The 27,124-nt window shown below is 46.0% G+C and overlaps 1 pseudogene across 1 annotated transcript; it reads left to right on the top strand.

Annotated features, from left to right (window-relative positions):
• Nucleotides 1-1,039: 1,039 nt before the first annotated feature.
• Nucleotides 1,040-26,716, top strand: LOC309978089 (tubulin epsilon and delta complex protein 2-like; annotated as a pseudogene). Its single transcript has 3 exons — nucleotides 1,040-1,050; nucleotides 24,449-25,028; nucleotides 26,024-26,716. The product of its transcript is annotated as a tubulin epsilon and delta complex protein 2-like (transcript).
• Nucleotides 26,717-27,124: the final 408 nt, after the last annotated feature.

Here is a 27,124-nt window from a genome sequence, read left to right as displayed (position 1 = left end):
TTTACCAGATGAAAGCCCATCTGTGATTCAGATACCAGAACAAATATCTAATACAACAAATTCCAATCTACCAAAGAAAGTGCCTTAGGGTCACAAAAGGATTTTTTTAAACTTGATGTATCAAACACATCATTTGGAGGGAGGGGCCACTCCAGCTTGGTACGGAGTTTGAGAATGAACAGTTTAGAGGAAAGCGAAAACTGTTAAACAAGAGAAGAGAGCAAATTTCAATAAAACAGATCAAGGTAGGAGGATGTCTTAGCGTGGGTTCCCCTAGAACTAGGCACTGATATATATACCAGGATTCCAGTGCAAGTGGTTGATTTGGGAGGAGATTTCTGGGCACTTCGGTAGGGCACTGGGGAAGCTAGAACAGGCAGGGGAGGGAAGGAAGCCACTTAAAAGGATGTTATCAAGCTAGCTGCCACTGTGGGCCGCTGGAACCTCATCCTGCTGGGGGACACGGGGTGACCAGTGAGAACACACGCACCTGAGTCACCCTGCCTGAGAAGCGAGGGCACTTTGGGGGCCGCTGTGGCATCCAGATTACGTCTCAGGGCAGAGCAGCCGTTGCTGCCTATTGGAAGTCGGGCCGGTGTGTGTGAAAATGCAGAGGGCTGGCAGTGCAGAAGCACAGCATCTGCTACAGATGGAGTAAACCAGCTCCTCACGGCGTGTTTGTTCCCTTTGGTGCTTTTTAAAAAGTGGTTTGAATGGCTTACATTTACGGTTGAAACTCCTTAAAGCTGACTTTCTGATATTCTCTCGTGTGCACTTTCGTTTTTCCTGCCCCAGGGCTGCTACTGACACGTCCTTCTCTGCCTGCTCCGCCCGCCCTCCCGGAGCTGCCGCCCACTTAACAGCAGGCTGAGGGCCTCCGTGCCCAAGCGGCTCACTCTGGTCAGACCTGTTGTCTGTTTTTGGGTGGACGTGGCTCCGGGCAGTAGAAAACACGGTCTGCAGTGCTATTACAGCAGAAGGCCTGGCACCTTCAAAGCATGTCTGCAAACACCCTGCTCCAGTTTTATACTTGTCGAACATGTTCCCCAGGTGAGGAAGGAAAGGCCAAACGCGGTTAGTCACTCTAGAAAGTGGCAGTTTGCGTTCCAAGAGGACTGCGTCTCCTCCTCTTTTTCTCCTCTGCACCCTCTCACCACAGGAAACACTCTTTCTACGCAGTTTTCAAAGTCCCAAGAAAGATCGCAGAGTTCCCAACGCGCAGTTTATGGCTTGAAAACACTTGGCAGACGAAACAATAACAAAGTCAATGCCACCTCGCCCTTTCCGTGTGCTTATGTAATCAAAGGGCAAACTGCTGTCTCAGGAAGAGCTGGGAGAGGGCTGGGCACACAGCTCTGCACATCCAGCCGCCCTCCGTGCTTTGGAGGCTTGGGGAGGGAGTACCCTTCCAGCTGTCAGGAGGCTTTGACACGGGCGTGTCTGGGCCTCTCTCTGTCCCATCACCGGGAACTAGGACGGCCCCTATGACCCATTAATGTGGATTTTCTTTCTTTTTTTTTTTTTTAACATCTTTATTGGAGTATAATTGCTTTACAATGGTGTGTTCGTTTCTGCTTTATAACAAAGTGAATCAGTTATACATATACATATGTTCCCATATCTCTTCCCTCTTGCATCTCCCTCCCTCCCACCCTCCCTATCCCACCCCTCTAGGTGATCACAAAGTACCAAGCTGATCTCCCTGTGCTATGCAGCTGCTTCCCACTAGCTATCTACCTTACGTTTGGTAGTGTATATATGTCCATGCCACTCTCTCACTTCGTCCCAGCTTACCCTTCCCCTCCCCATATCCTCAAGTCCATTCTCTAGTAGGTCTGTGTCTTTATTCCCGTCTTACCCCTAGGTGCTTCATGACATTTTTTTTCTTAGATTCCATATATATGCGTTAGCATACAGTATTGGTTTTCCCCTTTCTGACTTACTTCACTCTGTATGACAGACTCTAGGTCCATCCACCTCACTACAAATAACTCAATTTCGTTTCTTTTTATGGCTGAGTAATATTCCATTGTATATAGGTGCCACCTCTTCTTTATCCATTCATCCAATGATGGGCACTTAGGTTGCTTCCATCTCCAGGCTATTGTAAATAGAGCTGCAATGAACATTTTGGTACATGACTCTTTTTGAATTATGGTTTTCTCAGGGTATATGCCCACTAGTGGGATTGCTGGGTTGTGTGGTAGTTCTACTTGTAGTTTTTTAAGCAACTGACAAAGGATTAATCTCCAAAATTTACAAGCAGCTCATGCAGCTCAATAACAAAAAAACAAACACCCAATCCAAAAATGGGCAGAAGACCTAAACAGACATTTCTCCAAAGAAGATATACAGATTGCCAACAAACACATGAAAGAATGCTCAACATCACTAATCATTAGAGAAATGCAAATCAAAACTACAACGAGATATCATCTCACACCAGTCAGCATGGCCATCATCAAAAAACCTAGAAACAATAAATGCTGGAGAGGGTGTGGAGAAAAGGGAAGACTCTTGCACTGTTGGTGGGAATGTGAATTGGTACAGCCACTGTGGAGAACAGTATGGAGGTTCCTTAAAAAACTACAAATAGAACTACCATAATGTGGATTTTAAAAGGGGCCCATTCCTTCCTCTGGGAGCACACAGCCCCATGCTGGGGACCGCAGTTTGGCGAGGGGGGCTTGGCCTGGATTTCAGCCCCCTCTTGGGGCCCTCGGCCAGGCCTCTGAGGGCAGGGCAGACCCCTACAGTTCACGTGGGGACACTGTGGAGACTGGAAACTCTCCCACCCCACCCCAGGTCAGAGCTATCGTTTACTCTATCTCACTTCCCTTTAAGTTCCAGATCCTGAAAGATTATTCCTTCTGCTTCAGAGGACAGCTCCTTACTCTGGCCACAACTTGCTTTCTTTATAAATTACCTGGAAGTTCCTGCCTGTCCATTTCAGTTAGTTTATTTACCTGATCATTTGGCCTGCTGTATCAGCATCCCCCCACAAGACTATATCACTCTTTCCGCCCCAAGTGGCATCACTTTGTGGCAAGGTATTTGGGGAGACGATTGTCCTTTTTTATTTTCTTTTTAAGGTTAAACAAACAACTAGCTTAAAGGCAGGGGAATGGTCAAATCTGCATAAGTGGGAGGAGAGAAATTTGCATAAGAAGCCCAGGTGCCTCCTGGGAGGAAAGTAACCGAGATGCCAGTGCAGATTCCCTTCTCAAAGCTGTGGTAGAGACCAGGGGACTCTAAGGAAGGGCCATGGGCAGGGGAAAGGAGACAGGGGAAGTGGGGTTGGCGCTGCACTGGAGAGAGGTGGAAATCAAGCATGGCCTGGGTCCAGGATACAGCAGGACCCAGACGTGTGCTAACTTGGTTCTCCTGACAGCAAACCACCACCTTCAGGAAAGTGTGGTGTAAGCAAACTGGCAAGCTGCCCTCGCAGCAGCTGGCCCCAGGGTCCCGACCTCAGATGTGATGTGGGGATTCAGGAAGCCACTGCTGGAACCACTGGCTTCAGAGGCACACCAGATCTGTTGTAAGATGCACCCGCAAAACATAAGCTTCCCACCATGCCTCCTTCCCCACTTGGAAGAGGTCTGAATTTGTCTCATGTGACCGCATCTGGCTGGTGGAACTGAAATTACTCAGCTGCCAGGGAGTCTGGGAAATGTAGTTTCAGATTTGTAGACTCTGCTACATGTAAAGGCACACTGAAAGGACGTTGAAATGGATGATGAGTAATCATTTTCCCCACGGTTCCTCCACTTGAAAACCTTCAATGGCTCTCCATGTGGATAGCACTGTCGAAGGAAAGCAGGACCTGAGTCCAGGATACAGCAGACTCCAGCAATGATTTCCAAACTGTAGACTACAGACCCTGGGGAGGAGACTAGGAGACATTACAAGATGTTTCCGAACCTCCTTACACTGCAGTCATCCTGTGGACTGGAAGGCAAAGAAAAAAAAAAACCCAAAAACCACATTGTGACTTCCACACATGCGTTCACCTATTTTTCAAACATGGAGGGAATTATGATTCAAAAGATACAAATCACTTAACAACCTTCCTTACAAACATGTTTCTCACCCGCAGACCCCACTCCTCTGCCTAGATTGAGAATTCTGTCTCCGTCCTGTCTTGCCAATTCATATTCATCATCTGAGACTCAGCCCAGGCTACCACCTCCCCTAATCGGGGAGGTGATTCTCTCTGACTTCCTCAGGCTGGGGTAGATAGTCCTCATCAGTTCTCTCGTAATATCCTGATAATAATAAAATTAAAGTGAAATTTGATTGGCTTACTTTGTGCCAGGCTCCATGAGGTGTGTACTCTTACTATCTCATTTTCCAGATGAGGACGCTGGGGCACAGAGAGGTTGTATAACCTGCCCAAGGTCACTTATTAGTGACAGCTGTGACTGTCACAGGCAGCAGTCTGTCTTCAGAATCTATGCTCTCGGGCAATACCCTCACTTCCTCTCATCTATCTGTTGTTACACTGCCCACCCTGCTATATTTATCTATCTATCCATCCATCTATAGCCGAATCTGTACATCTATCTCCTCCACAAATAAGCAATGTCTTTCTATGATGTTTAAAATGGGAAAAAAAAGTTCAAAGTATTTCCTCTCTTCCTAACACATTGAAAATTCCAGGACCAGGGTCCAAATTCCTTGCTCCACCTTTCTCTCATCCTCTACCGTCTGTTAACACAGGGACTATTTTCTCCTTCAGCAGAGAATACCAGACTAAATTACAGAGCAGGGTACAAAATTACTATCCTCAGCTCCCTTCTTTGCCTGTTTTCTCCAAAATAGATTCTTTCCGTTGGTTGTATAAATACAAGACAGAACCCACCACTGCTTCGAAATCATGTGGGAAAGCGTATCATCAACTGTGAGCTCTGTTGGAGCTGACCTTCTGGCCAGGGTCCACCAAGCGCTCCTTGAGAAAGGATGGCGTTCCTAGGCACTCCAGCCCATGCATCAGCATTCTCGTGCAAACATTTAGGAGGGTGAAATTGAGGAGAGCATGACATTTCCCTGGGAATCAGGAGGCGTTTCCATATCTGCACTCTTGCCTTCACTGTTTATTACCCTTTCTGTCTAACACGGATGACACTTGCTCGTGTTCCCGGTGCCTCAGTACCTGGGTAGCTCTGCTTACACCTGCCAACAACCCCACCAGGTAAGCTAGCTGACTGTTCCCTCTACTGGGGACACCCTGGAAGCACCACCTTACTCCAGACTCATCTCCCTTCTCGCTTTGCTCAAACTCCTTTCTCTTCCCTTTGTCTGATATTTGCTCAGCCCATTGGTTTTGGCTCATAAACCAGGTATTTCCTTTTCCCTCTTGAAGGTAACTTATAAAAGAAACTTTCTTTAATCATCTTTCAGGTACGCTCCCTGGGCCTCTGTTTGGGAAAGTCCCCCCTGCCTGCAGAGTGCCCTTCTAAAGGCTGGTATCCTCTGCAGGGAACAGGGAACAATTTAGATGGACCAGGCATGATGGCTTTGCAAATCTCCCTTGTGTAATTTACGCATCTGAAACCATCGTTTCTTCCGGTGAGCACACTATTACACCAAGGCCCATCAGCAGCAGGAGAGGCAGGAAAACTCATAAATATGCTTAAGGAGTGACTCTGGTAACTCATTATTGTTTTAAGACATCTTAATTCCCATTCAGGCTAAATGACCTGGTATACCCACAGCCATCTCAGAGAATGTCAGTTCAATCTAAGAGAGTGCGATGTTTGTCAAAATAGTATTGCACAAACCCTCTAAAGAAAGCCAAGAACAGTTGCAGTGAATTACAAAAATATTATGGAGTCAATGAGGTCTGGCATTTAATCTTCAGCTAATGTTGACACCAAGCAGTACACCCACAAAAGCCAAAGAGAATCCGAGTGGAGAGCGTGGGTTCCCAGCCTTGGCTGCCTTTTGGAATCATCGGGGTATTAAAAACAAAATCTCCGTGTCCAGGCCATACTCCAAGCCAATTAAATCAGAATCTCTGGGGGTGGGTCCCAGGCATCATTATATTTTAAAGCCCTCCAGGGATTCCAATATGCAGCCAAGTTCGAGATCCACTAGTATAGAACGTCTGGCCCTCGCTCACAACCAGGGCTCAGGCCCTCCTTATACACGCTGTCAGGCGTGTAGGGCGGGAAAGGTGGCACGACATGCCTGGTCATGCCACTCACCCATGCCAGCTTAACTCGCCAGCTGCCCACTCAGCGCCTGAAGCTACCCAAAACGTGGAAACTCAAGGTCGAGGTGATGCTCAGGTGGCGATTAAGGTTACTAGACATCAGAGCATTGAAAGCGGGACAGCCAAGGCACAAACAGAATAGAGAGACACAAGTGCACGCTAAGCAGTAATCTGTGATATCTCTACTGGCTCTGCTCCAAAGGGGGGTGTTGGATTTGCCAATTTGAGGTACTGCCACCTGATATTCAACTGAAGAAGGCAAAAAGATACGGAGGGTAGGAGGGGGCTTCTGAAGTGCTGGTCATGTTCTGTTTCTTCAACTGGATGCTGGTTACACAGGGGTGCTGTTTCTGAAACATGGCTACTTCTACACTTACGATATGGACACTTTTATATATGTACATCATGCTTTAGTAAAACGTTTTATAAGGAGAGAAACCCTACACTGGTCAGTGAAAAAAGGTCATAGACGCTATCAAAAATAGAAAGCCCACCAGCCTGTTTATAGCACTGAGTTTGATAATAGCCCCATATTAGAAACCATTCAAATCATAGGGACCTGGTTGGACAAATTAAGGTTCAGCCATACAACGGGATACTACGTAGCTATTAAATTTTATGTGGTAGAAGACTACGTCATGACATGGAAAAGTGCTCGCAGTCTATTTTAAAGTTGAAAAAAGAAGATGGATTATAAAACATCGTTATACACGTGTTAGATATTATTATGCATTTTTCTATGCACACCGGTCTTGAGATAAATAAATGTTAGGCATAACTGAGATACAAACAGAAAGAAAGACAGTGTGCAGATAGGACCTGGACTCAAGTCCCAACCCAGCTTATCTACTAGTAATTGTTCGCCTTTGGCCAACTTGCTCAACTTTGTGAAAAGAGCTTTATTGAGATATAATTCACACACCATACAATTCATCCATCTGAAGTGTACAAGTTAATGTCTTTTAGTATATTCAAAGAGTTGTACAACTACTACCACAAACTGATTTTTAGAACATTTTTATCGCCCCGTAGCCATTTGCAGTCAGTCTCCACTCCTGCCAACCCCCGCAGCCCTTGGCAACCAGTCATCTACCTTCTGTCTCCATACAGTTGCCTATTCTGGACATTTCATGGAAATACAATCATACGATGTATGTTTTTTGTGCGTCTGGCGTCTTTCCATTAGCGTAGTGTTTTCAAGGGTCATCCATGTTATAGCATTTATCAGAACTTCATTCCTTTTACTGCTAAATAATATCCCCCTTTATGAATATATCATATTTTGCTTATCCATTCTTCAAATGGTGGACATTTGGGTTGTTTCTACTTTGGGGCTATTATGAATAACGCTGCTGTAAACATTCACATAGAAGTTTATGTGTGGATGCATGTTTTAGTTTCTCTTGGGTATATATCTAGGAGTGGAACTTCTGGGTGTGATATAATACAAAAATATATTTAGTCTTTGCCCACAGTTCCTGCAGAGCTCCTAAAACCCTTGGAATTTCCTGAGTGATAGGATTTGTGGGGGTTTTTGCTATGCACAACCAGCCCCTTTCAATCACACCTGAGTGTATGCTAATGAGGTGACTTAGGGTGGGACCCGCCCCGCCCCGCCCCGCCCCGCCCCCCCCTCAGATAGCTATAGGATACGGCCAATCACCAGAAAGACCAAGTGATCAGAGGGTTAGAACTCTCAGCCCCACCCACCAACCCCTCTGGGAAAGGGAGGTGGTGCTGGAGATGGAACTCTATAAAAAACTCTTGAACAATGAGATTTGGAGAGTTTCCAGGCTGGTGAACACATGGACTTGCTGGGACGGTGGTGTGGCTGGAGAAGGCATGGAAGCTCTATGCTCCCTCCCTTCTCCATACCTTGCCCTGTGTATCTCTTCCATCTGGCTATTCCTGAGTTGTATTCTTTATAACAAAGCCATAAATGTAAGTAAAGTATTTCCCTGAAGTCTGTGAGCCATTCTAGCAAACTATGGAACTTAAGGAGAGGGTCGTGGGAACCTACAATTTACAGCCAGAAGTACGGGTGGCCCAGGACATTGCACTGGCATCGAGGGCAGTCTGGTGGGACTGAACCCTTAAATCTGTGGAATCTGTCACTAACTCCAGGTGGTTACTGTCAGAATTAAATTGAATCGTTGGACATCCAATTGGTGTCCGGAGAATTGCAGAATTGGTTGACTGGTGTCAGAGTACGATCCAGACTAGGTCATATGGTAACTCTGTGTTTAACATTTACATTTCCTCCAGCAATTTCTCCATATCCTCGCCAACACTTGCTATTGTGTGTCTTTTTCACTATAGCCATCCTAGCAGATGTAAGGTGATACCTCATTGTGGTTTTGATTTGCTTTTCTCTAATACCTAATGATGTTGAGCATCTTTTCATATGTTTATTACCATTTGTATATATTCTATGGAGAAATGTCTAATCAGATCCCTTGCCCATTTTTAAATTGGGTTAACTTTTTATTACTGAATGGTAGTTTTTTATATATTCTGGAATCAAGTCCCTTATCAGACACTAATTTGTAAATATTTTCACCCATTCTGTGGGTTGTCTTTTCACTTTCTTGATGGTGCCCTTTAAAGTCCAAAAGTTTTAGATTTTTATGAAATCCAATTTATCCATTTTTTCCCTTAGTCACTTGTTTTTTGGTGTCATGTTTAAGGAGGCTTTCAGGATCCACATCTTTCCATCTTCTTATTCTTGGTGCCAAGCACAGAGCCTGGCATATAGCAGGCACACAATATTTGCGAACTGGGATGACGTATCTTTATCTGAACCTGGGAATGTATTGAGTCCTGTATCGTTTATCTATTACTGTGTAAAAAATGACCTCAATTTAGCAGTTTAAAACCACAAACATTTTATTTGGCTCACTAGCCAATGGGTCAGTTGGGCAGTCCTTCTGATCTGGACCGGCTCACGTGTCTGTGTTCAGCTTATAGTTTGGCAGCTGGTTGAACGATCTAGAATGGCCTCACTCTCATGTCTGGTGGTTGGTACACTGTCAGATGGGATGCCTTGGTTCTCTTTGTAGCCTGTCACCCAATAGCAGGCTAGCTCGTGGTCGTGTTAGAGTTCCAATTCCAAGCCCTAATACCTAAGCGCTTTTCAAGTCTCTGCTTATATCACATTTGTTCATGTCCTATTGACCAAAGCAATTCACATAGCCAGGCCTAGATTTGAGAGATGGAGAAATAGACTCCAGCTTTTAGGAGAAGGGAAGGATTTGTGGCCATTTTTGTAATTTACCACAAGTACCTCGATGCTTCTACACTGTTGGGCTTTTATGGAGGATGTAAAAGAAAAACCTCTCCTTCTTTCAAGTTTACACGCCATTGTGGGCATTCATTCATTCAACAAATGTTTACTGAGCATCTACTATGTGTCAGGCACAGTTCTGGGCTCTTGAGGTATCTTAATAAGCAGAGCAGACTAAGATCCTCCCCCCTTCCCCATGAAATTTACCTTCTAGTGGAAATGGCAAGAGGAAAGATTTCAAATAGAGTCCAAACAAACTGTTGTAGTGGTGAAAATTTCTTTGACCGTACCTACATACAATGAAGATTAAATCCAAGACTTAGCCCCTGCGGGCAGGAGGGAAGATAGAAACACCCTTAAGAACACAGAGCAAAAGGGGAGAAGATTGCAAGAGATCCCAGAAAAGAAAAGCAGGCTCCTACGGAAAATGGAAATTTGTTCTTGTATTTTCAAAGTGAGTTTGTATCAATCGGGGTTCAACCAGAAACATATAAATGATAGGAGACATATATTAAGAGATTCCGGGAATTCCCTAGTGGTCCGGTGTTTAGGACTCTAATTGCATGAAGAGTTACTTTATGCGATTGTGGGGCTGGCTAGGCAAGTCTGAAATCCATAGGGCCTGCCATCAGGAGGAGCAGGCTGGAATTCCCAGGCACGAGCTAAAGCTGCAGTCTGTAGGCAGAATTCCTTCTTCTCCTGGGAAACCCCAGGTCTGCTCTTACGGCCTTTCACCTGACTGAATCAGGGTTACCCAGACTATCTAAAATAATCTCCCTTACTTAAAGTTCACTGATTGTGGACTTTAATCACATCTACAAAACACCTTCACACAGCACCCAGATTAGCGTTTAATTGAATAACTGGAGACTGTAGCCTAGCCCAGCTGACACGTAAAACTGAACATCACATGAACTGCCTGCACAATTCTGTCAATTTACTAAAGCCCACTGTACACGCTAAGTGGGTGAATTATATAGTATGTGAAATATATCTTAATAAAGCTGTAAAAAAAAAAAGTAGGTTAGTTCTATGCTTTGGGAGATCTAGTTTCAAAAAATAAATGTGAGCTTAAAACAAAAAGTTTTATTATGAACGTGTTTGACTCAGTCTGGAAGGCAGAACAGAAGCTGTAATCCACGAGGAACGTAGCCTAATTCACCCTGAGCCCGGCACTGTTCTATCCTCTCAGCTAGGAGTTGGAGTAATTTCTCTATGGCTTCCTTACTACCTGCGTGCCATAGACCAATTAATATTTACACTCCCCAGCCAGTTACCAGAGGAGACAGACGCTGGGAGAGCCGGAAGAGCAGAGCCCAGAGGATCCTCGGGCCCCTGGGCTGGTCATGGGATGTAGGATCCAGCGCCACTTAATAAGATTAAGCGTCACCTCCAATTAGCTCTCTGTCCTCTCTGCACTCAAGTGGCTCTAGCCTGTGGGCAGCTGTTAGAGCCCAGCTACAGACAAATAAGAAGGTGGTGCATTAAAAAAAAAAAGTGTGGTGAGGGCTAGACATGTTCCAGGGGTCTGGAGCAGAGTGAGGACGCCCATGGGAAAGGAAAGATGAAGAAAACACCATGGATGGAACTGGGGCGGGAGGGAGGGCCCACGTCACAACTGGGAACAAACAAAGGGCTAGAGGAGGGAACAGGCTGGACTGACTGGAACAGGGTGTCCTGGAGAGGTGGGTGCAGGGCAGGGAAGCTCTTGAAGAACAGGCGGAGGAATGCGGAACAGATGCAAGCAAATCTGTGGTGCCCAAAGGAGGGGTGCACATCTCAAGGGGTGGCCGAGATGATCCACTGCAGCAGGAGAGGGAAAGACGCTAACTTCGACCAGATTTATTTTTGATCCAAAGAATAAGAAAATAAACTCAACTAGTAGGTAATATATAGATTCATGCCACTACCCTCCCCCTGTCTGGAAGTCAGACAGTCGCAAGACAAGAATCCTCAAATGATTTTGAAGACAGAGTGGGAATTCCTGAATTGAAGGGATGATAAGCCTCGTCATTTACTTTCAGCATTTTGCAACATTTATAAGGTAAAGTGTGTTTACAGATTCTAGTCTCCAGTTATAATGAAACCAGCCCTCATAAAATAAACAGGTGACTTTGAAGAATCCCACAAAGGAAACCCTGCTTGGAAATAAAATTAATAAGGCAAGAAGAATCAAACCACCTGAAAATGAGTTCTCCTTCTCACAATGCAACAAGTGATGCATTTCTCCACTTTCTAGAACCTTCTTTGTCCACCATGGTTGAAGTCAAAACAATGACCATCTAGTCAGATCTGAAAAGAGGTTGTTCAGAGAACTCAAAATTATCCAGGTACCTATTAAAAATATGGATATAAAGCTGGCCCAAGGTATAGTCCATGACTTAATATACTGGTTAATGAAAGGATATCATTTATAAATAAACAAGTATGAATATAATGGGGGTGCATACTAAGGAAGGTATACAGGCAAAAAAAAAAAAAAAAAAACACGGGAGTTCATTGCTGCAAGCAATGTGAAGGGCTATTTTCAGACAATATTGTAGAGTATATGGGCTGTTCTAGGTTGGGTTCCTCTAGAAGCAGACCTGGAGATGAGGACTGGATGTGAGTAGCTGAAATGAGAGAGAGACTCAAGAAGCACTAGGAGGGAAGTGGGGGTGTGTTAGCAAGCATGTCATCACTGTGGGCAACTGAGGCAACTGGAAATTGGTGTAGAACCTGCGTTAGACGCGTCCCACCCTAGGGGGAAGGAAGACGGAGTAGTTATATACCAGCTTCTGCCATCAAGGGTTCAGAGCCGCTCGTGGGGCACTTACTCCCCATTCTGCCTGTGCTTGGGCAAGCCCAAGGAAGCCCTCAGAACGACAGTCACGGGGGCTTGGAGGAGGAAGCCACAAGCATGCATGGGAATGGTGAAGGCCAAGAGATACGGGCGGAGCACCCACAGTGTCTGCTCCCTACGCTTGTTTACGGTTTGACTTTTTACAATAAGCAGCGTTTACTCTCTCTGTCTCATCATTCTTTGTTTTTCAACTTTTCACTTGTCGAACTCTGGGTGGGGCAACGAGCCCAGGCGTGGGAGTCCTGAAGGCCTCGGAAATAGCGGCTTACCAAAGGCCAAGAAGCGGCGCACGGTCCTCCCAGCCCATTTTAAAGGAGCTCCCGGGCTGTTGGATTCTACAGAGGAAGGCGGTTTTTGGTAAAACATTGCCGAGAACTCTAATATGTACCGCTGCAACAGAAAATACTGAAAGGAAGGGTTAGGGCTGGGTGTTTTCGGGGAGATTCCAGAAGGTTCAGAAAGTTCAATTCAGCTAAGAACTAAGCGCAGACACTCAGTGTAGCCCTAGTTCAGAAGTCCAGCTGAATGAATGCAGGTCTGCCCTAGAGGATCAGGCCATTTGTGCGTTGCCACGGGCCAGCCCAGAGAGGTCTAGATGGCAAAGGAGACATTCTGAGGGGCTCCAGCAGCAGAGGAGAGGGTGGACTTTGCCCACCAGCTGCCTGCACTAAGGCCATCCTGCCTACCAAGCAGAGCCTTCTACGTGCTGTGCCTGAAGCAGAGATAAGCAAGAGCGACTCGATTCGGCCACCACTTCGGTGCAAGTAGGACTTCAGGCCCCATCTAGAAAGGAGGGGCTGCCATTTGGGAATGAAGTGCTTAAAGCAAGATCCAGAGCAGTGTGGAGAGGCAGCCAGAGCCATCGCTCCTACCCTCAGCTGCCCAGGGGGGCCCATCCTATGGGCAGGAGGAACAGGCAGCTAAATACAGAAGAGACACGAGGCACCCTCGCTGGTTCGTCCTCCGTGACAACAGGTCTTATTGGGAGCAGAGAAGAGACGACTAAAGTCTATTCCTCCCAGCACTGAGGGAGTCAGAACAGAAAGAGAGGCAGAAAGGGGACTTAGGAGGGAGCCAGAGATACATCGTCATTTCATGATTTGTTTAAGCTGTTCTATCATTACAATGACTACAGGTTATGCCACAGAAGACTCATGTTAAAACACTGCTCTTGTTAGTATATTAACACAGGGGAATTGTGGGGGGCGGGAGGGGTGCATCGAGCTAGTTGATACCTTGGGAACCGAAGGGAAGAGCTACAAGATACCGCAATAGAGACAGTCAATGGGAAGGAGCAGGAGTGGGCGATGTGAAGGCGAAAAGCTGGGAACGAATGATAGCTCTTGTGTGCAGGATGCCGGCCACGTTTCCGAGGTTATTCACATTGATCCTCACTGCAACCCTAAAGGGAATTAACGGATAAGGAAACGGAGCCAGAGAGAGGTTAGGTGACTAGCTGTGTTAATTCACTGGGTCCTCCAAGAAGCAGACGCCAAGATGGGATTAGAAGTGCAAGAACCATATGGGGTTATATGTATTATGTAGAGCTGATTCACTTTGTTATAAAGCAGAAACTAACACACAATTGTAAAGCAATTATACTCCAATAAAGATGTTAAAAAAAAAAAGTGCAAGAACCGTATGGGGGGAAGTGCCGGCGAAAGGCTCAGAGGAGGGGGCAGGAGAAGGCAGAGCGCGCCTTCAGGTGGCGATGCCAGTCTGGACCCTGTGGAGGAGACATAGAAGGACCTCTAGGGAAGTCTCAGCCAGGCCAACGAGGAGGCCTGCAGCCAAGGTGGCCCGTTGGAGGAGCCCCGCATGTCCCTGGGATGGCCTGCACTAGTACTCTGACTGTGCTTACTCACTGGCTGGGAGCAGCCCATGGGAAACACAGCCTAGGTGCAAATGCAGCAGTGAATCCAGAGGGGCAGGAGCTGGGCCCTCAGTTATGCTCCTGAAGCAGGAGGTCAGAGTGGCACCCTTCCATGGCTGCCATGATAACCTAAAATCACATGACCAGCAAATAGTGGGAGGATTTGAACTGAGCTCTTTCTGACTGTAAATCCCCCTTTCTTGGTCACTGCCTTGTATACATATGCATATATCTTGGGCATGAACTAAATGGCATCAGAGGACTGAATGTAACCGAACAGGACCCTATGGGGCCTTCCCAGAACAGAATTCCCCCCATGTTCTCCTCCTACCTTTTGCCTGTAGAAAAACTTTTGTCAAAGAATAAATTTAATCAGAGAAGGGAGAAAATGCAGAAAGAAAGGAAAAAATACAAGCAAGACAAAATAATAACAGTTTAGCCAGTAAAAAAAAAGTCAAGGACCTTTAATTCCTCCTCAAGGGCTATAGATAATATTCTGAGTCACGTCCTTTGAGCTGTTTTGCAGATACTGAAACTCACACCGGGTGGAAGAAGTTAACTGTATGCTGCCCACAAGCACAGACTGGTTGGAACCAGAAGGTTGATGATGTTGACTCCCGATTACCTCACCACCAACCAATCAGAGGAGTGTCCACAAGCTGATCACATACCTGACAACCCCCCTCCCTCACCCTGTCTTTATAAACATTTCCCTGAAAGCCTTCAGGGAGTTTGGGTCTTTTAAGCACTTGCTACCTGGACTCCTTGTTTGGCACCCTGCAATAAACACTGCACTGTATTCACCACAGCCCAGCGTCAGTAGATCAGCTTTACTGCGCATGGGCAAGTGGACCCACTCTGGTTCAGTAACATGAAGACAAACTTGAGACATCCCTCACCAACTCCTGCAGCACAAATTTCTAAAATCACAATCTAGCTGGGCAACATACGTTTTTATGAAGAGATCAGAAAGATGAAAGATTTTCAATTCTATTAAAATTGTTTTTTAGATTCTCACCCATTCCTCCCCATTCTCCACAGGAACACACAGATCCACAAATATTTACTGAGCACTCACCACGTAACAGAGTCTGCATTTGGTACTGGGTACACATACATGGAATTTACAGTATGGTGGGAGAGGCACGCATTAACAAGTAATGAAGAAAAATTATGGATAAGTTTATAAGGGAAAGTTCAAGGTGCCTTGAGAGAAAAAGCAGGTGAGATCTAATGGAAATTGGGGCCTGAGGGGTGGATAAAATGTCTGAAGCAATGAATGTCCCAGGGAGGAATGGCATTGGTGTTAGTAGAGGTAGGGTCTGGCCCAAAGCATGTGTTGTTGGCTCCTCTGAGCAAGAGAAGAGCTGAAAGCCAGGTCCCCATACTTAACTTCCCTTCAATAAGCCCTGTTTATATCTTCCAAGGAGCTTACATATCGTTTTTAAGAGAGGGTGTTATTTAGGATTGGCTCAAGATGGCGGAGTAGAAGGACGTGTGCTCAGTCCCTTTTGCAAGAGCACTGGAAGCACAACTAACTGCTGAACAGTCATCAAGAGGAAGACACTGGAACTCACCAAAAAAGATACCCCATATCCAAAGACAAAGGAGAAGCCACAGTGAGACGGTAGGAGGGGCGCAATCACAATAAAATCAAGTCCCATAACTGCTGGGTGGGTGACTCACAAACTGGAGAACACTTAAACCACAGAAGTCCACCCACTGGAGTGAAGGTTCTGAGCCCCACGTCAGGCTTCCCAACATGGGGGTCCGGCAACAGCAGGAAGAATTCCTAGAGAATCAGCCTTTGAAGCCTAGTGGGATTTGATTGCAGGACTTCAACAGGACTGGGGGAAACAGAGACTCCACTCTTGGAGGGCACACACAAAGTAGTGTGTGCATCGGGACCCAGGGGAAGGAGCAGTGACCCCATAGGAGACTGAACCGGACCTACCTGCTAGTGTTGGAGGGTCTCCTGCAGAGGTGGGGGGTGGTTGTGGGTCACCGTGGGGACAAGGACACTGGCAGCAGAAGTTCTGGGAAGTACTCCTTGGCGTGAGCTCTCCCAGCGTCTGCCATTAGCTCCACCAAAGAGCCAGGTAGGCTCCAGTGCTGGGTCGCCTCAGGGAAAACAACCAACAGGGAGGGAACCCAGCCCCACCCATCAGCAGACAAGAGGATTAAAGTTTTACTGAGCTCTGCCCACCAGAGCAACACCCGGCTCTACCCACCACCAGTCCCTCCATCAGGAAGCTGGCACAAGCCTCTTAGATAGCCTCATCCACCAGAGGGCAGACAGCAGAAGCAAGAAGAACTAGAATCCTGCAGCCTGTGGAACAAAAACCACATTCACAGGAAGATAGACAAGATGAAAAGGCAGAGGACTTTGTACCAGATGAAGGAACAAGATAAAACCCCAGAAAAACAACTAAATGAAGTGGAGATAGGCAACCTTCCAGAAAAAGAATTCAGAGTAACGATAGTAAAGATGATCCAGGACCTCAGAAAAACAATGGAGGCAAAGATCAAAAAGATGCAAGAACTGTTTAACAAAGACCTGGAAGAATGAAAGAACAAACACCTAGAAGAATTAAAGAACAAACAAACAGATGAACAATACAATAACTGAAATGAAAAATACAAAAGAAGGAATCAACAGCAGAATAACTGAGGCAGAACAACGGATAAATGCCCTGGAAGACAGAATGGTGGAACTCACTGCCACAGAACAGAATAAAGAAAAAAGAATGAAAAGAAATGAAGACAGCCTAAGAGACCTCTGGGACAACACTAAATTCAACAACATTTGCATTATAGGGGTCCCAGAAGGAGAAGAGAGAGAGAAAGGACCTCAGACAATATTTGAAGAGATTATAGTCAAAAACTTCCCTAACATGGGAAAGGAAATAACCACCCAAGTCCAGGAAGCGCAGAGTCCCAGGCAGGATACCCCAAGGAGAAACATGCCGAGACACAGGGTAATCAAAGTGACAAATATTAAAGGCAAAGAAAAATTACTGGAAGCAACAAGGGAAAAAAGACAAGTAACATACAAGGGAACTCCAGTAAGGTTAACAGCCGATTTCTCAGCAGAAACTCTACAAGCCAGAAGGGAGTGGCACCACGTGACAAAGTGAGAGAGTGGCATGGACATATATACACTACCAAACGTAAAATAGACAGCTAGTGGGAAGCAGCAGCATAGCACAGGGAGATCAGCCTGGTGCTCTGTGACCACCTAGAGGGGTGGGATAGGGAGGGTGGGAGGGAGGGAGATGCAAGAGGGAAGAGATATGGGAACATATGCATATGTATAACATTCACTTTGTTATAAAGCAGAAACTAACACACCATTGTAAAGCAATTATACCCCAATAAAGATGTTAAAAAGAAAACAAGGCAGTTACTTTTCAGACCAAAAAAAAAAATCAAACATGGTTAATCTTTTGGTAAATAAATAAAGTGATGAAAGGGAAGAACCTACAACCAAGACTACTCTACCCGGCAAGGATCTCATTCAGATTCAACGGAGAAATCAAAAGCTTTACAGACAAGCACAAGCTAAGAGAATTCAGCACCACCAAACCAGCTCTACAACAAACGCTAAAGGAACTTCTCTAAATGAGAAACACAAGAGAGAAAAGGACCTACAAAAACAAACCCATAACAACTAAGAAAATGGTAATAGGAACATACATATTGATAATTACCTTAAACACGAATGGATTAAATGCTCCAACAAAAAGACACAGCCTCACTGAATGGATACAAAAACAAGACCCGTACATATGCTGTCTACAAGAGACCCACTTCAGATCTAGGGACGCATACAGACTGAAAGTGAGAGGATGGAAAAAGATATTCCATGCAAATGGAAATCAAAGGAAAGCTGGAGCAGCAATACTCATATCAGATAAAATAAACTTTAAAATAAAGAATGTTACAAGAGACAATAAAGGACACTACATAATGATCGAGGGATCAATCCAAGAAGATATAACAATTATATATACATCCAACATAGGAGGACCTCAATACATAAGGCAACTGCTAACAGCTATAAAAGAGGAAATCGACAGTAACACAATAATAGTGGGGGACTTTAACACCTCACTTACACCAATGGACAGATCATCCATAATGAAAATAAATAAGGAAACAGAAGCTTTAAATGACACAACAGACCAGATAGATTTAATTGATATTTATAGGCTATTCCATCCAAAAACAGAAGATTACACTTTCTTCTCAAGTGCACACAGAACATTCTCCAGGATAGATCACATTTTGGGTCACAAATCAAGTCTCGGTAAATTTAAGAAAATTGAAATTATATCAAGCATCTCTTCCGACCACAACGCTATGAGATTGGAAATCAATTATAGGGAAAATAATATAAAAAACACGAACACATGGAGGCTAAACAATACGTCACTAAATAACCAAGAGATCATTGAAGAAATCAAAGAGGAAATCAAAAAATACCTAGAGACAAATGACAACGAAAACACGATAATCCAAAACCTATCGGATGCAGCAAAAGCAGTTCTAAGAGGGAAGTTTCTAGCAACAAGCCTACCTCAAGAAACAAGAAAAATCTTGGGCTTCCCTGGTGGCGCAGTGGTTGAGAGTCCACCTGCCGATGCAGGGGACACGGGTTCGTGCCCCGGTCCGGGAAGATCCCACATGCCGCGGAGCGGCTGGGCCCGTGAGCCATGGCCGCTGAGCCTGCGTGTCTGGAGCCTGTGCTCCAAAACGGGAGAGGCCCGCGTACTGCAAAAAAAAAAAAAAAAAAAGAAACAAGAAAAATCTCAAATAAACAATCTAACCTTACACCTAAAGGAACTAGAGAAAGAAGAACAAACAAAACCCAAAGTTAGCAGAAGGAAAGAAATCATAAAGATCAGAGCAGAAATAAATGCAACAGAAACAAAGAAAACAATAGCAAAGATCAATAAAACTAAAAGCTGGTTCTTTGAGAAGATAAACAACATTGATAAACCTTTAGCCAGACTCAAAAAGAAAAAGAGGGAGAGGACTCAAATCAATAAAATTAGAAATGAAAAAGGAGAAGTTACAACAGACGCTGCAGAACTACAAAGCATCCTAAGAGACTACTACAAGCAACTCTATGCCAATAAAATGGACAACCTGGAGGAAATGGACAAATTCTTAGAAAGGTATAACCTTCCAAGACTGCACCAGGAAGAAATAGAAAATATGAACAGACCAATCACAAGTAATGAAATTGAAACTGTGATTAAAAATCTGCCAACAAACAAAAAGTCCAGGACCAGATGGCTTCACAGGTGAATTCTATCAAACATTTAGAGAAGAGGTAACACCCATCCTTCTCAAACTCTTCCAAAAAACTGCAGAGGAAGGAACACTCCCAAACTCATTCTATGAGGCCACCATCAGTCTGATACCAAAACCCAACAAAGATACCACAAAAAAAAGAAAATTACAGGCCAATATCACTCATGAATATAGACGCAAAAATCCTCAACAAAATACTAGCAAACAGAATCCAACAACACATTAAAAGGATCATACACCACGATCAAGTGGGATTTATCCCAGGGATTCAAGGATTCTTCAATATACGCAAATCAATCAATGTGATACACCATATTAACAAACTGAAGGATAAAAACCATATGATCATGTCAATAGATGCAGAAAAAGCTTTTGACAAAATTCAGCACCCATTTGTGATAAAAACTCTCCAGAAAGTGGGCATAAGGGAAACTACCTCAACATAATAAAGGCCATACATGACAAACCCACAGCAAACATCATTCTCAATGGTGAAAAACTGAGAGCATTTCCTCTAAGATCAGGAACAAGACAAGGATGTCCACTCTCGCCACTATTATTCAACATAGTTTTGGTAGTCCTACCCACAGCAATCAGAGAAGAAAAAGAAATAAAAGGAATACAAATTGGAAAAGAAGAAGTAAAACTGTCACTGTTTGCAGATGACATGATACTATACATAGAGAATCCTAAAGATGCTACCAGAAAACTACTAGAGCTAATCAATGAATTTGGTAAAGTTGCAGGATACAAAATTAATGCACAGAAATCTCTTGCATTCCTATACACTAATGATGAAAGATCAGAAAGAGAAACTAAGGAAACAATCCCATTCACCACTGCAACAAAAAGAATAAAATACCTAGGAATAAACCTACCCAGGGGGACAAAAGACCTGTAAGCAGAAAAGTATAAGACACTGATGAAAGAAATCAAAAATGACACAGATGGAGAGATATACCATGTTCTTGGACTGGAAGAATCAATCTTGTGAAAATGACTATACTACCCAAATCAATCTACAGATTCAAGGCAATCCCTATCAAATTACCAATGGCATTTTTTACAGAACTAGAACAAAAAATCTTAAAATCTGTATGGAGACACAAAAGACCCCAAATAGCCAAAGCAATCTTGAGAAAGAAAAACGGAGCTGGAGGAATCAGGCTCCCTGACTTCAGACTATACTACAAAGCTACAGTAATCAAGACAATATGGAACTGGCACAAAAACAGAAATATAGGTCAATGGAACAGGATAGAAAGCCCAGGGATAAACCCACGCACCTATGGTTAACTAATCTATGACAAAGGAGGCAAAGATATACAATGGAGAAAAGGCAGCCTCTTCAAAAAGTGGTGCTGGGAAAACTGGACAGGTACATGTAAAAGTATGAGATTAGAACACTCCCTAACACCATACACAAAAATAAGCTCAAAATGGATTAAAGACCTAAATGTAAGGCCAGAAACTATCAAACTCTTAGAGGAAAACATAGGCAGGACACTCTATGACATAAATCACAGCAAGATCCTTTTTGCCCCACTTCCTAGAGAGATGGAAATAAAAGCAAAAATAAACAAATGGGACCTAATGAAACTTCAAAGCTGTTGCACAGCAAAGGAAACCATAAACAAGACCAAAAGACAACCCTCAGAATGGGAGAAAATATTTGCAAATGAAGCAACTGACAAAGGATTAATCTCCAAAATTTACAAGCAGCTCATGCAGCTCAATAACAAAAAAATAAACACCCAATCCAAAAATGGGCAGAAGACCTAAGTAGACATTTCTCCAAAGAAGATACACAGATTGCCAACAAACACATGAAAGGATGCTCAACATCATTAATCATTAGAGAAATGCAAATCAAAACTACAATGAGATATCATCTCACACCGCTCAGAATGGCCATCATCAAAAAATCTAGAAACAATAAATGCTGGAGAGGGTGTGGAGAAAAGGGAACACTCTTGCACTGCTGGTGGGAATGTGAATTACTACAGCCACTATGGAGAACAGTATGGAGGTTCCTTAAAAAACTACAAACAGAACTACCATATGACCCAGCAATCCCACTACTGGGCATATACCCTGAGAAAACCATAATTCAAAAAGAGTCATGTACCAAAATGTTCATTGCAACTCCATTTACAATAGCCTGGAGATGGAAACAACCTAAGTGTCCATCATCGGATGAATGGATAAAGAAGATGTGGCACCTATATACAATGGAATATTACTCAGCCATAAAAAGAAACAAAATTGAGCTATTTGCAATGAGGTGGATGGACCTAGAGTCTGTCATACAGAGTGAAGTAAGTCAGAAAGAGAAAGACAAATACCGTATGCTAACACATATATATGGAATTTAAGGGAAAAAAATGTCATGAAGAACCTAGGGGTAAGACAGGAATAAAGACACAGACCTACTGGAAAATGGACTTGAAGAAATGGGGAGGGGGAAGGGTAAGCGGTGACAAAGCGAGAGAGTGGCCTGGACATATATACACTACCAAACGTAAAATAGCTAGCTAGTGGGAAGCAGCCGCATGGCACGGGGAGATCAGCTTGGTGCTTTGTGACCACCTGGAGGGGTGGGATAGGGAGGGTGGGAGGGAGGGAGACGCAAGAGGGAAGAGATATGGGAACATATGTATATGTATAACTGATTCACTTTGTTATAAAGCAGAAACTAACACACCACTGTAAAGCAATTATACTCCAACAAAGATGTAAAAAAATCCAAAAAACAAAAATAAACAAATGGGACCTAATGAAACTTAAAAGCTTTTGCAAAGCAAAGGAAACTACAAACAAGACAAAAAGACAACCCTCAGAATGGGAGAAAATATTTGCAAACGAACCAACGGACAAGGATTAATCTCCAAAATATATAAACAGCTCATGCAGCTCAATATCAAAAAAACAAACAACCCAATCCAAAAATGGGCAGAAGACCTAAACAGACATTTCTCCAAAGAAGATATACAGATTGCCAACAAACACATGAAAAGATGCTCAACATCACTAATTATTAGAGAAATGCAAATCAAAACTATGAGGTATCACCTCACACCAGTTAGAACGGGCGTCATCAGAAAATCTACAAACAACAAATGCTGGAGAGGATGTGGAGAACAGGGAACCCTCTTGCACTGTTGCTGGGAATGTAAATTGATACAGCCACTATGGAGAACAGGTATGGACGTTCCTTAAAAAACTGAAAATAGAATTACCATATGACCCAGCAATCCCACTACTGGGCACATACCCAGAGAAAACCGTAATTCAGAAAGACACATGCATCCCAATGTTCATTGCAGCACTATTTACAATAGCCAGGAATCGCTAGGTTCTATGTGGAACCTAGAAAAATGGTACAGATGAACCGCTATGCAGGGCAGAAATAGAGACACAGATGGAGAGAACAAACGTATGGCCTCCAACGGGGGAAAGTGGCGGGGGTGGGGGTGGGGGGGTGGGATGAATAGGGAGACTGGGATTGACATGTATACACTAATTGTATAAAATAGATAACTAATAAGAACCTGCTGTATACAAATAAAATAAAATTCAAAAAAATAAAATAAAAAAGAAAATTTAAGAAAAGAGGGTGTTAATTGACTGCTATGTTTATAGCATTTGAAAAATACTTTGCAGTCGATTTGAAAACATAAATAAAATAAACACACCACATGATGCTAAACTTATTTTTTCCCCGGGGAATAAAGCAGAGTTAAGCTTCCTACCAGCTGGCTGTTCAGCTATCACAGTGTAATGATTAAAACCCACGTATTCTGTGTTGCCAGTTGGTAAGATGGCGGGGGTGCTCTCAGATTATATTGTTTAAAGGCTGTAAAGCTCCCCTATCTCCTGGTTACAAAATTGTTTGCCTTTTGGTTGAATGACTGAGTTTGAGGCTCACTTGTTATACTGCTTATTCAGGTTTGAAATCATTAAGCAAAATGACAGCTCTTGGTTTCGGAGACCATCCCCTAAAAACAACATGGCTCTCGCTGCTGAATTCTCATCAGTTTCTCACTCCCATTAAAAATAATTCTTTCCCCATGTGGAAGCCTACGACACCAAGCTTTTCTTCAACAGGCTCAAAACACTTACCAATCATCACCTCGTTCATCCTCACCTCTTCCCTATTAAAGGGACAAGTGTCATTACATCACGCTAGGCCAAAACCAGAAAGAGTGCGGTTCAGTGGGCGATTATAGGGCTTACAGGAGCAACAGGGCACTCGTTTCCCACTGAGGCATCAAGGTTGAATCAGAGGACAGCAGAGTATGAAAGCTAGAATTTCCCATAAAGATGGAGAGGTAGAGTTTAAGGGCCAGTGCCCTACATGAATGGCAGCTCAAATTTTTCACTCCCTTGGGCAAGGCTCTGAACCCCTTTAGGCCCGGTGTCCCCATCCATAAAATGAAACTAATGAAAGTATCTGCTTCCTTGGGTGGATGTAAGGACTAAATGAGACGGCGCACACGCAGCACTTAGCACAGCGCTCAATAAATGGGAGTTTGTTATTAGGCTCAAGATCAATTCTCCAGGGATATTAGAGATGATACTGAAGGCAGAGGGGTGGCCCAAGGTGCCAGAGTCAGGTCGAAGTAGGGGAGAGATCGAAACCTTACTGTCTCCGTGACAAATTAGTGAAAGGAGCTTAGCGATGATATCCATGACGTCCAAAAATGTCTTTTTTTTTAAATTTTTGGCCACACTGTGCAGCATGTGGGATCTTAGTTCCCCGACCAGGGATCGAACCCGTGTCCCCTGCAGTGGAAGCTCAGAGTCTTAACCACTGGACCCTGCTGGCTGCTCGCACCGGTGGATTCCGTGCCCTGGAGGGGGCGGGAGGCGGCGCAGTCCGAGGCTGCTGAGCCTCGGGTGCGTCCCTTCCAGGCTGGTGGCCAAGCTGCATGACGCCCTGGACTCCTGCACCGAGTGACACCGGCAGCTGGAGTGGAGCCTGCGGGGCTCCCGGCGGCTGCTGAGTGCCTGGGAACCAGCCGACACCCCGGCTCCGGAGCCCAGCCCAGGGCCAGAAACGAACGAAGAGGCCCCATCTGCAGCAAGCACACCCAGCCCGCAGGACCTCAAGGAGCCGCTTCTGAGCCAGGCACTGGAGAAGGCTGTACGGGTGCGAAAAGGCATCTCAAAGGCTGGAGAAGGCGACAAGGGCAAGGCCCCCAGCCTGAAGTCTGCGTCCACGGCCGCTTCCCCTGCCACCAGAGCCTCTGCCCCCTCAGCGCCTCACGCAGGGCTGACAGCCGTGCATCAGAGACAAGAGCCCCCAGGGGCATCCACCAAACCAGGGGGCCTGCCAAGGACCTCCCTGAGAGCAGGCTTCTGTCAGTGGGGCATGAGGCCTGTGTGGGGAAGGGGCCGGAGCCACCAAGCCCGAACCAGGCCGCAGGGACCAACACATAGTCTCGTGGGCTGTGCCTCAGGCCCCAGAAGCTCTTACACTCGAGGATAAGGGGTGCGTTTCCCAGACCCTCACTGGAGGAACTACTGTCTCTACCTGATCAGATCCTCGCAGCAGCAGGAGTCTGGGTTTGGGGTGACAGGGAGGGCAGGGCATTGAGCTGGATGTGGGCCAGGGGAGCCCCAGGATGCCACCCCATGAGGCCCAAGCCCGGAAGCCGGCAGAGTGGAACAGCTGGCTGTGAAGGTGCCACGTTTGATGCACCGGGGCCTGTCCTGTGCCCTATCCGCTTATCCACCCAGCCCCGGGGCTCCACATGAGCTCTCGAAGGCCTGGGCTCCGCTTTCTCTCCTCCCTGCCAGGTGGGACCTGAACTGGGCTGGCTCCTGGGGTCACCCTGGAAGCCCTGCCTGAGGGGTGGGCGAGCCTCATCCCTCACTGGGCTCTGAGTAGGGAGTGGGGCCTGGAGCCCCCTGAGTGACACAGAGCTGTCCCGGGCACCGGCTCCTCCGACAGGATGCAGCTGCCCGAGGCCTTCAGGAAAGCGGCTTCCCGGAAGCCTCGAGGCTGGGGGAGGGGGACGAGGAGGGGGAGGTGAGACCAGGCTTCCCGATGGTAACACTTCTCCCACGGGTCCCTTGGCTTTCTCTGCTGGGTGGCGACACACTCTCCGCGTTAGGAGTCAGCCTCCCTCAGACGGCTGTGGTCACCTCACACTCAGCCAGCGGCCTCGGAGGCCCCCAGCTCGGCCTGTCTCAAGCTGTGAGACCTTGAACAAGGCACTCCATGTCTCCAAGTCCCCATCTGTCTTCCTTGTGGACATGACAATAATAGTAGCAGCTTCTAGAGGTGCTGTAGGGCTTAAACAAGGTAGTGCCTTTCGGGTGCTTGTGCTGTGCCTGGTACAGAGCCAGCACCCAGAGCTCTCACCAGACATCTTGGCTACCGGTCACTGCTGGCTCCTCTCCCCTTTTTCCCTTGAATTCTCTCCTAGCATTTCCCAGAGTGGGTCAGCTCTGTCACCCTTTTCACGGACAGTGTCCCCTCAGTTGCCCAGGACCCCCAAAGGCCCCTCCTGACATTCAGCAGAGCCGACAGCAGGCTGGGGCCGCTACCCTGGCCCTTGCCTACTTCTCGTGGCCCAGCCCAGCTGGCTGGGGTCACCACGTTGCTCTCTGGTTTGCGGGCTGCGCACGTGTGCATCCCAGCCTGTGGGCCCAGCTCAGCTCTGCACAGACCAGTGATTCTGTGGATGCTGCTACCACCGCCAAAACCCAGTTCCTGCAGAAAATGCAGACAACTTCAAGTTGGCCCGGCTCTAGGCTCAGCGCCGCGGAGGTGGAGGCAGAGTTGCGGCACCTGCAGGAGGCCTGCTTGCTGCTAAGACTTCGAATGGGGAAGAGCTCACGGCAGAGCCCAAGGACTGGGTACAGGAGTAGCGCTGCCTGCTCACCCCGGAGGGGCTGCAGGCCATCGCGGGGCAGCGTCTCCGCAGGCTGCGGGAGCGGTGCACAGTACCCAGGAGCTGCAGACCCCGGCGGCCCTCGGGCTGCGGCGGGGCCATGCTGCACCAGCAGATCCACCTGGAAAAGGTCCTGATGGCCGAACTCCTCCCCCTGGTGAGCAAGCAGGAGCCGCTGGGGCCACCCTGGCTCGTGCTGTGCCGGGCTGAACACAGCCTGCTCTGTGAGGGAGGCCAGCGCTTCCTCACCCTCCTCCGAGAAGATAAGCCTGCTGACTGAGCCCTTCCCGTGGCCAGGCCCACCCCCAGTCCCCCAGGACCATGCAGCAAAGGCAGCCCCCTAGCCTGCCTGTTAGGGAGAGCCGCGCTTCCCTAGGAGGCATTAAATGAATGGGGCATTGAGGGGATTTTCACTGGAGCAGTGAGCCGGGGGCCCAGAGGTGCCTGTACCCCCGTAGGAAACCAGGTTTCCAAGGGGCGGGGACTGCCTCCTGGCTCTTCCTGAGGAACTCAGGGCCTTTCTCATGGCTGCTAAACCGGCTGCTCAGGGCTCAGCTTGCCTTGGCCTTCCACAGGCTTAGGAGACCTGAGGCTGGTGGGGCCTTTTCTTAGCTACCTCTGATTTCTCTTGCTGCACACTGAAAAGCCACTTCTGTGACATTAAAACTACTTTAGAAAGTATATATAT

The sequence above is a fragment of the Leucopleurus acutus genome, assembly GCF_964270905.1.
Source record: "Leucopleurus acutus genome assembly, chromosome: X".
In the NCBI taxonomy this organism is placed as follows: domain Eukaryota; kingdom Metazoa; phylum Chordata; class Mammalia; order Artiodactyla; family Delphinidae; genus Leucopleurus; species Leucopleurus acutus.
Note: the sequence above shows the minus strand (reverse complement) of the source record. Positions and strands in the feature narration are given on the sequence as shown.